At 39.5% G+C, this 11,249-nt stretch overlaps 1 protein-coding gene and 1 pseudogene across 1 annotated transcript in view; both read right to left on the bottom strand.

The window, feature by feature from the left end:
• The window catches only part of ZNF133 (zinc finger protein 133), a 39,613-nt gene that overhangs the window by 10,242 nt on the left and 18,122 nt on the right, over positions 1-11,249 (bottom strand). The gene's annotated exons all lie outside the window — the stretch shown is intronic.
• Positions 8,526-9,197, bottom strand: LOC109376716 (filamin-interacting protein FAM101B pseudogene; annotated as a pseudogene).

Genomic DNA, 11,249 nt, shown 5'->3' with positions numbered 1-11,249 from the left:
GAGTGGATAAGAAAACAGGACCCATGCATATGCTGTTTACAAGAGACTCATCTCAGATCAAAAGACACACACAGACTGAAAGAAAAGGGATGGAATAAGATATTTCACGCAAATGGAAATGAGAAAGAAGCTGGACTAGTAATACTTATATCAGACAAAACAGACTTTAAAATGAAGACTACAATAAAAGACAAAGAAAAGCACTCCATAATAATAAAGGGATCAATTCAACAGGAGGATATAACCCTAGTAAACATCTATGCACCCAACATAGGAGCCCCCCAATAATGAAACAGATTTTGACAGACATAAAGACAGAGGTAAACAGTAACACTATCGTAGTAGGGGACTTCAATACCCCGTTGTCACCAATGGATAGATCCTCCAGACAGAAGATCAACACGGAAACAGTGGCATTAAATAACACTTTAGATCAGCTGAGTTTAATCGGTATTTTTAGAGCATTTCTTCCCAAAGCAACAGAATATACATTCTTCTCAAGTGCACATAGAACATTTTCCAAGATAGACCACACATTAGGACACAAAACAAGTCTCAATAAATTTAATGAACAACAGCAAAACAAGTCCAAAGAGCGTACAAGGAAGGAAATAATAAAGACCAGAGCAGAAATAAATGAAATACAGACCAAAAAAAAAATACAAAACAATCAATGAAACAAAGAGCTGGTTGCTTGAAAAGATAAAGAAAATCGACAAACCCTTAACCAGGCTCACCAAGAAAAATAGAGAAAGGACGCAAATTAATAAAGTCAAAACAAAAAAGTGACAACAGATACCACAGAAATACAGAAAACTTTAAGAAAATACTATGAGAAACTATATGCCAACAAATTCGACAATCTGGAAGAAATGGATAAATTTCTAGAAGCATACAATCTACCAAGTCTGAATCAAGAAGAAACAGAAACTCTGAACAGACTGATTACTACCAAAGAAATTGAATCAGTAATCAACAAGTTTCCAACAAACAAAAGTCCTGGACCAGATGGCTTCACAGGTGAATTTTACAAAACATTCAAAAACTAATTAATACCTACTCTCCTCAAACTATTACAAAAAATACAGAAGGAGGGAAGGCTCCCAAGCACATTTTATGAGGCCACTATTACTCTGATCCCAAAATCTGACAAAGATATTACAAAAAAAGACAACTACAAGCCAATATTCCTAATGAACATAGATGCAAACCCTCAACAAAATACTAGCAAACTGAATTCAGCATCACATTAAAAAGATCATACACCACGATCAAGTGGGATTCATTCCTGGTATGCAAGGTTGGTTCAATATCCACAATCAATTAACGTACTACATCATATTAACAAGATGAAAAATAAAATCATATGATCATATCAATAGGTGCAGAAAAAGCATTTGACAAAACCCAGCAGCCATTTATGATAAAAACTCTTAGCAAAGTGGGAATAGTGGGATCATATCTCAACATAATAAAGGCCATATATGATGAGACCATAGCAAACATTGTATTCAATGGGGAGAGGTTAAAAGCTTTCCCCTTAAGATCAGGAAAAGACAAGGCTGCCCACTTTCACCACTTCTATTCAACATAGTTCTGGAAGTTCTGGCCACAGCAATCAGACAAGAAAATGAAATTAAAAGCATCCAAATTGGAAAGGAGGAAGAAAATTGTCATTATATGCAGATGACATGATACTATATGTAGAGAATCCCAAAGACTCCACCAAAAAACTATTAGAACTAATCAATGAATTTAGTAAGGTAGCAGGATACAAAATTAACATTCAGAAATCAGTTGCATTTGTATACACCAATAATAAATTATCAGAAGAAGAAATCAGGAAATCAATCACTTTTACAATTGCTTCAAAAACAATAAAATATGTAGGAATAAATTTAACCAAAGAAGTAAAAGACCTGTACTCAGAAAATTATAAGACATTGAAGAGAGAAATCAAAGAAGATACAATAAATGGAAATACATACCATGTTCATGGATAGGAAGACTTAATATAGTTAAAACGTCAATACTACCTAAGGCAATATACAGATTCAATGCAATTCCTATCAAACTACTAAGGACATTTTTCTCAGAAATAGAACAGATAATCCTAATTTTTATATGGAACTATAAAATATCCCGAATAGCCACAGCAATCTTAAGCAATAAGAACAAAGTGGGAGGTATCAGTATACCCGACATCAAATCATACTACAAGACTACAGTAACCAAAACAGTATGGTACTGGCATAAAAACATACACATAGATCAATGGAACAGAATAGAGAGCCCAGAAATAGACCTATCCATATATGGTCATTTAATCTATGACAATGGAAGCAAGAATTTACATTGAAGTAAAGATAGTCTATTTAATAAATGGTGTGGAGAAAATTGGACTGAGATGTGCAAAAAATGAAAATGGACTAAATACTTACACCATGCACGAGAACAAATTCAAAATGGAATAAAGACTTAAATGTAAGATCTGAAACTATAAAACTGCTAGAAGAAAATATAGGGAGTAAAATTGCAGACATTATTCTGAGTAATATATTTATTTACTGATATATCCCCTTGGGCAAGGGAAATAAAAGAAAAAAATAAACATATGGGATTACATCGAACTTAAAAGGTTTTTCACAGCAAAGGAAATTATCAATAAAAAAAGGCAGCCTACTGAATGGGAGAAGATATTTGCCAACGATATATCTGAAAAGGGGTTACTATCCAAAATTTATAAAATACTCATTCAACTCAACACCAAAAAAACAAACAAGCCAATTAAAAAATGGGCAGAGGGTATGAAGAGGCATTTCTGTAAACAGGACATACAGATGGCCAACAGACATGAAAAAATGTTCAACCTCACTAATCATTAGAGAAGTGCAAATAAAAACCACAATGAGATACCATCTCACTCCAGTCAGAAAGGCTATCATCAATAAATCAACAAACAACCAGTGCTGGCGATGTTGTGGACAAAAGGGCACCCTGGTACTGTTGGTAGAACTGCAGATTGTTGCAACCATTATGGAAATCAGTATGAAGGTGTCTCAAAAAACTGGAAATGGAACTACCGTATGACCCAGCAATTCCACTCTTGGGTATCTATCCAGAGAAACCCAAGACACTAATTCAAAAAAATATATGCGCCCCTATGTTTACTGCAGCACTATTTGCAATAACAAAGACTTGGAATCAACCGAAATGCCCATCAGTAGACGACTGGATTAAGAAACTGTGGTACATTTATACAATGGAGTATTACTCTGCTATAAATAAAAATGAAATCATAACATCTGCGACGATATGGATAGACCTAGAGACTATTAAACAAAATAAGTCAGTCGGACAAAGACAAATACGATATGATCTCACTTATATGTGGAATCTAAAAAACTCAGTGAACGGAGTAAAGCAAACAGAAATAATCTCAGAGATATAGAGGAAAAATTGATGGTTGCTAGTTGGGAGGGGGATGAAGATGAGGGCGAAGGAGAAAGGATTAGACAGCATAAATAGGTAACTACAATATTGTCACAGGGATATGAAAGACAGTTCAGGGAATATAATTAGTACTGTTGTAAATATTTTGTAGTGTGTCAGATGGTCACATGCTTGTTAGGGAGACTACTTCATGGATGGGGTAGAGGCTTGATCACTACACTGTACACCTGAAGCTGATGTTGTATAATATTTTATGTCAACTATAAATGAATATATACATAGTCACGGGATGTGGAGTACAGTGTGAGAATGGAGTTAATGGAATTGTAATAGATATGTAAGATATGGGGGGGAGAGTGGGGCGGTGGATTGGGGGAGGGTGGTTGTTACTTTGAGGGGTAAAAAGTTTGACTACTGCGCTGTGTTGTACACCTAAAACTAATTTAAGAAAAAAATAAAATAGAAAAATAAATAAATAAATAAATAAAGTCTATTTTGTCTGGTATAAGTATTGCTACCCCAGCTCTTTGTTTCTTTGTTTCCATTTTCATGAAATATCTTTTTCCATCCCTTTGTCTTTCGATCTGAAGTGCATCTCTTGTAGGCAGCATATGTAAGAGTCATGTTTTCTTATTCATTCAGCACCCCCTATCTTTTGATTGGAACATTTTTTAAAAAGATTTTTATTGGGGTATTAAGGGAAGGGGAACAGACAAGTTGCTATCCTTTTGTTCATCAGTCTAGTTGTGGAGGATGTTGCTTCACTGGCCCAAGTTGGCACCATCATTGCGCTCTCCCCAGGCAAGGCAGATCAGTTGCTGGCTTCTGTACGACCGCTCACAACGGCTGCTGGCCGCTCACGCTGGCTGCTGGCTACACATGGTAGCCCATGGCAACCCACCTGCCATTGCCAGCGACTCATGGCAGCCCAGCTCCAGGTTGAGCTGTTGTTCAGCATCTTAGCTGTGGAGGGCAGTGTCACTGGCCCTCATATGTGGGATCTGAACCGGGGCCCTCTGGTGTCCCAAGCCAGCTCTTAGTCAACGCGCCACTTGGCCGGCCCTTGATTGGAACATTTAATCCATTTCCATTGAAAGTGATTGTTGATAGGCATGAAGTTATTGCCATTTTATTATTCAGATATATTTTTTTCATCTTAAAGAAGTCCCTCTAAGATTCCTTGTAATACTGGTTTGATGGTGATGAATGCCTTTAGCCTTTTCTTGTCTGCGAAGCTCTTCATATTCTAAATCAGCAGTTCTCAACCTGTGGGTCGCATACAGTTATAGAGTAGCAACGAAAATAATTTTATGGTTGGGGGTCACCACAACATGAGGAACTGTATTAAGGGGTCACAGCATTAGGAAGGTTGAGAACCGCTGTTCTAAATAATAGCTTTGCTGAGTAATCTTGGTTGTAGGTCCTTGCTTTGCATCACTTTGAATATTTCCTGCCAATCCCTTCTTGCCTGTCAAGTTTCTGTTGAGAAATCAAACGATAATCTTATGGGGGCTCCCTTGTAGATAACTAACTGCCTTTCTTTTGCTGCTTTTAGAATTCTCTGTCTTTAGCCTGTGGCATTTTAATTATGATGTCTTAGCATTGGCTTGTTTGGGTTCATCTTGTTTGGGACTCTCTGCACTTCCTGGGTTTGTATATCTATTTCTTTCTTCAGGTTAGGGAAGTTTTCTGTCATTATTTCTTCAAATAGGTTTTTAATTTCTTGCTCTCTCTCTCTTCCCCTTCTGGTACTCCTATGATGCGAATGTTGGTACACTTGATGTTGTCCTATAGGCCCCTTAAACTCTCATTTTTTGGATTTTTTTCTTTTTTGCTGTTCTGATTTGGTGTTTTCTGCTACCTTATCTTCTGTATTGCAGGTTTGATCCTCTGCTTCATCTAATTTACTAATGATTCCCTGTAATGTATTCATTTCTGTTATTGTATTCTTTATTTCTGACTGATTATTTATGTTTTCTATCTCCATTTCTATGTTTCCTACCTCTTTGTTGAAGTTCTCCCTGATATCATTGAGCATCCTTATAACCAGTGTTCGGACCTCTGTGTCAGATAGGTTGCTTGTCTCCATTTTGTTTAGTTCTTTTTCTGGAGCTTTGTTCTGTTCTTTTATTTGTGACATGTTTGTGTCCCCATTTTGGCTGCCTTCCTGTGTTTGTTTCTATGTATTAGATAGGGCTGGTATGTCTTCCCGTCTTAGTAGAATGGCTTTATGTAGTAGGTGTGCTGTGGAGCTCAGTGGCGCAGTCTTCCTGGTCACTTGAGCCACACACTCCAGGTGTGTCCCTTGTGTGGGCTGTGTGTGCCCTCTTCATGTAGTTGAACATTGGTTGCTATTTGCACATCAATGGAAGGGAATGACCTTTGAGCTCACTGGTTGTAAGGACTGGCTGTGAGTACAGTGGAGGAGTTGTGGTGCAGGGCTGACCCTACAGAGCAAGATCTGCCTCTGCAAGGCTCTGGTGCCTGCCCAATCTGCCCCTTGAGCGTGTTGTTCTTGGAGGCAGCTGGGTGATTCTCCATCTTGCAAACCAACATGAATCCACCACTGATTGTGTCATTTATCTTCCCTGAAGTGTCCTATTGTGTCTTTACATGATTCCTTTTCTGCAACTTGCAGCCAAGCTGGTTTGAAGGATTAGAAAGAACTGAAGTTGGTTCCGTAAAAAATAACTTAAAACAAAATTTGCTTTTCCATTAGCATTACATTCACAATTACTAACTTCTACTTACTTTACTGATATAGTTCAGATTTTCTCCACACCTAGAATGATTTGCCTGAATTTAACCCAATTCCCCTAAAACAAAATCTCATATAGACATCTCAGAACCTTGCTGTGATCAAAGGCCATGTCCTCCCACACTTGTCTCTCCTGCCATGTTGCCCAGGATTGGGTTCTGAGCTCATTCAAGAGTCTCCATTAGGCCAGAGGAAAGCCTTGGGAATTCTCTTAACATAATTTAAAAATTATATTTACCACTTGTATTAAATGACAAGATTATGGAATCAGAGAGAAAAATCTATTGTTATCAACAAACGCTGTGTAATTTACTCTTCCAAATGCAGGAAGTATTTGTTGCTCTGCATGACTAGGAGACTACAGGGTCCCAGAGTGCCCCTATGAGGGGTCCCCACTGAGCCTCGCTGTGGCCAACTCAGGACCATCCAGCCCACTGCAGGCTACACTGAGAAGATGCATCTGATCAGTTAGGAGCATGACAGACTAAATGTTGTTAAATCTGATAAGGACATCAGACAATTTGGCTCTATAGGCCTCCAAAGACTTTAAATGTGCATGATTATCATCATATCTGCTCTCCTTGGAACAAGAGTCCCTATTGTGGCTCCAGGGTACCCATAGAGCTATCAATTCTGCTTTCAGGACAGATGAATGCTTTTAACAGAAACGCAGAGATATAGCAGGAGTCTGAACTTACAATATTCTAGAACCCTTGAGCCCTTGACATAATTTGGGTATATTCAAAGGAAATTTCATGATTTGTTGTTTTCAGTATTGGAAGAGGAAAAGCCATCTGCCACTTTCTTCACTCATAAACCTTAGGAATTGGCAGGAGGGAGAAGTAAGGGTTGGAGTGAGGCAGGGTAGGTAGGGGGTGAAGCCAGAGGCAGCCTGGCCCACTGCAGCCTCCTGGCCCAGCCCCTACCCCTGTCCCTGATTCAGAGAATTCACAAAGTTTCTCCATTTCACACCTAACACCATGAGTGTCAACTACACTAAACTGAACACTTAAAAGAAATGTGTACCATCACAACAGCACCCAGGTTTTGGAGTTGTGCTTGTGACATCGTTCACTATTTTGAATTCACCTTTGCTTCACCTGGGAAAAGAAGGGGTGCATTTTCCTTGTTTTTGGCTTAGAATTCTCTGCAATGTTGACACAATCAAAGACCTAAGAACAGTTGACCCAGGGTCTCTGGAGAAGACACCCATCCTGATGAAGCAGATCACCTGAAACATAGACAGACATCCTATGTGTGGCCACCGGCTCCCATCTTGAGTGAAACCTCCCTTGTGGAGTCTCAAAAGCATTTTTCCTAAGCATTCTTTTAAAATGCCATTTTTCTCTAAAGAAAATGCCATTTCTCTTTGCTATGTTTTGCCTTATGAAAAAATAGGAAAGTACACGAATACCTTGGTTTGCGAGCATAATTTGTTCCAGAAACAAACTATTCATATTGCAAGGTATTGCTCGTTTACCACATTAAAGTGTATTAGAAATGTTTGTTCATATTGTAGAACACTCACAAACCAAGTTACCCACAATCCAAGGTTTTACTGTATTTAAGAACCCAAAATATATTTTAGGAGTTACACACGCCTATAGAGACATTACCAGATGCCAAGAGTGAGGAGCGCTTTGCCAGAGCCTGAGCTCAGAAGTAACAGGTGGAAGGAACCAGAACAAAAGCCAATGTTCCCAAACTCTGCCACCAGCTGACTTGACCATCCCAAAGAGATAAAAACAGGATGAACCTTTTTTTCTTTTTAAAGAAAGGCATCTTATATTGCAGTTTGGAGTTTTTTGATGTCATGAAAAAGATTTAGAGAATCCCAAATGTTTTGGTTAACAGGAAATGGAAATGGAAATAAAAAGTGGAATGGAATTCACCTCTCCACTGATTGAACTCATATGGGTGTCACAGCTTACTGAATTAGCACCACTTTCATAACAGAACTCACTTTTTCCATTCCAGAGACTCTCCCCACACTCTTCCTCAAACAAACTGACCGATGGGGAGGGAGCTCTCCCCTCCCTATTTCAAATTGTGGCCATTTTCCTTTTGCTCTATTCACCTTTTTATTTTTTCATCAAATTGGGACTTTGAGGGAAACTATGCAGCAGCAAAGAGAAATACACTACTTTTAAAAACAATTTGAAAAAAAATTTAAAAACAAAATTCTCTCAATTATTGCAAGATGCCATGACTTTTTTTTCCTTCCCCAGGCGGGGTTTAGCAGTATGTCTAGATTAGACTCCTGATGTCATGAGTGACACTCAAGGGCAGTGTGATCCAACTTGGCTAGGACAGAGGAAGAACTGGTCCAGCCCAACACAGCCTGCTTGAGTCAGCACTCATCTGAGAGGTAATCACTGCCCAGGAACTCTGTGGCTTCAAGCTCTACACTGGACAGGAACCTCCACAGTGTCTTGCAGCAGCTGTAATCCAGGGTGGTGGTGTAGATGGTATTGGGGAACTTGGGGTAGATGATGGTGGTGCCGAGGAAGCAGGTGGCCTTGTGACAGGGCTCAAAGTGCAGCTCCGCCTTGTAGTTGCACCATGTGCAAATGGGAATGCAGGTCTGGCTGCCGAGGCCTCGGCCAGGCCCAGGGACAGGTGGACTTGTCAGTGAAGTGCTATTCTGAGTCATATTTGACTAAGGAAGGGTGCCTTATTTCTATCTGCGGTAAGGGGTAAAATTCTACTCCTTTGCCAAAGGATAGGGGGCATAACCATGACACGCAGGTGGAGGACGGGGTTGGGGAGACAGGCTGGATTCTGGGCCCTAGGGTCGCCACCACATCAGGCTCCAGCACCCCAGGTGCCAAAACTTACCCCACACCAACGCCACAGCCTGCAGCTGCCGCAAGCCCCCAGTGGCTGGGCTGGGGGGCAGACCCGAGTCTGGGCTGTCCAGGACACCACTGCCCTTCTTCACATCCATGAGTTTGGACACATCCTGCAGGCTCAGCAGGCCTATCATGGCTATGGGCAAAGCTGGGCTGGGGTCAGTGCCTTGAACCAGCAAGAGGCACGAGGGGCCCAAATGTGGACTGGGGCTGCTGTCTGCTTACCACCTGGGTCCTGCCCTGGAATTATTTTCTTAATTTCCTTTCAAACTTTCATTGTAGAAATGCAACTGATTTTTACGTGTTGGTTTTGTATCCTGCTACTTAGTTGAATTCATATTAGTTCTAACAGGTATTTTGGTGTGTATCTGGAATCTTTTCTACATATAAAATCATGTGATCTGCAAACAGATACTTTGAATTCTTCTTTTAGAAGAAATTTAGATGCCTTTTGTTTCCTTTTCTTGCCATTTGCTCTGGCTAGAATTTCCAAATATGTTCAACAGAAAGGGCAAAAGTGGGGGCATAATTGTCATATTCCTGTTTTTATAGGAAAAGCTTTCAATCTTTCACCATGGAGTATGTTAACTTTGAGTTTTTCCTATTGGGTTGTCGGAAAAGTCATGACGTATTCTGTCTATGTTTTTCAAAGGTCATTTATTTACATAAAGAACAAAGATGAATCAGTGATATATTGCCTGTTTTGATCGATAACCTTTTGCCATCTTTCAGTGAGCTTCATAATTCCTCGTTCATAGAAGGACCTGTCTTTATTTGCGAAAAACTGAACAAGGTGCTGATTTACAGCCTCATCTGAATTGAACGTTATATCACGCAAGGAGTTTTGAAGAGAGAGAAACAAGTGGAAGTCTCATGGCGCCAGATCAGGCGAGCATGGAAGGTGAGGCAACACATCCCATCCAGGCTCCAATAATTTTTGACGGGTGATCAAACTTGCGTGTGGTCTCTCTTGCGTTGTCGCGATGGAACACAAGTCCTTTACAATTAACAAGCTCTGGGTGTTTCTGGATGATGGATTTGTTCAAACTGTCCAATTGCCGACTGTACACATTCAAATTGATTGTTTGGTTCCTTGCTAGGAGCTCAAAAAACACGACACTTTTAAAATCCCACCACACTGAGAGCATAACCTTCTTCTGATGAATGTCTGGCTTTTGACGTTGTTTGAGGAGAATCATCACCAAGACAGTTTGTACATCACACTGTTGTGAACAATCCATTTCTCATCACCAGTTATCAGTTGCTTCAAAAAAAGATAGTTTTCCTCACATTTAATGAGCATATTGCAGATGTTTATACGTGCTGTCAAATGAACTTGATTTCATGTGGAACCCAAATATTGAGCTTGCTTACGTATCCCAGCTTCTTCAGATGGTCATGAATGCTTTGATGATGGATGGTCAATGTTTCTGCAATCTCTTGTGTCATGTAACGTGGGTTTGACTCGATCAATGCCTGTATTTTGTCGTCATCAACCTCAGTGGGCCTGCCTGAGGAGTGCCGTTGAGATCAAAATCACCAGCATGGAATTTCGTGAAACATCGTTGGCACTGACGTTCTTGTAGAGCATTGTCACCATAAACTTGATGCAACTTTTCACAAGCTTGATGTGTGTTCTTCCCTTTATGGAAGGAAAACAGTAAAATATGGCAAAAATGCACAGTTTGGTCTTCCATCTTCAACTTGTAATGAAATCTCCAAAACTCAACCAAATTGCTCAATTTTTTTTAGAATGAAGCTAGAACTGTCAGCTGTCAAATGACATAGCAATAACATAGATGTGACTGACTCTAGTATTTCCAAAAATGAACTAGTGCTATCTGTCACAAACATGTATCATGACTTTTCTGACAACTCAATAGATGGCCTTTACTATGTGGAGGTATGTTCCCTCTATTCCCATTTTGCTAGGAGTTTTTATCATAAATAGATGCTGGATTTTGTCAAATGCTTTCTCTGCATCTATTGATATGATCGTATTATTTTAATCCTTCATTGCGCTTATGTGGTATATCACATTAATTTATCTACGGATATTGAGTCAACCTTGCATCTCTGGAATAAATCCCACTTGAGCATGGTTTTAAATGTATTGCTGAATTCGGTTTGCTAGTACTGTGAAAATTTTTATTTTCAGTCTTCTTAAATTTATTGAGACTTGTCTT

This window comes from Hipposideros armiger, unplaced genomic scaffold, assembly GCF_001890085.2.
Source record: "Hipposideros armiger isolate ML-2016 unplaced genomic scaffold, ASM189008v1 scaffold_1176, whole genome shotgun sequence".
Lineage (NCBI taxonomy): Eukaryota > Metazoa > Chordata > Mammalia > Chiroptera > Hipposideridae > Hipposideros > Hipposideros armiger.
The sequence above is the reverse complement of the archived record's forward strand: the minus strand, read 5'-3'. Positions and strand labels throughout refer to the sequence as shown.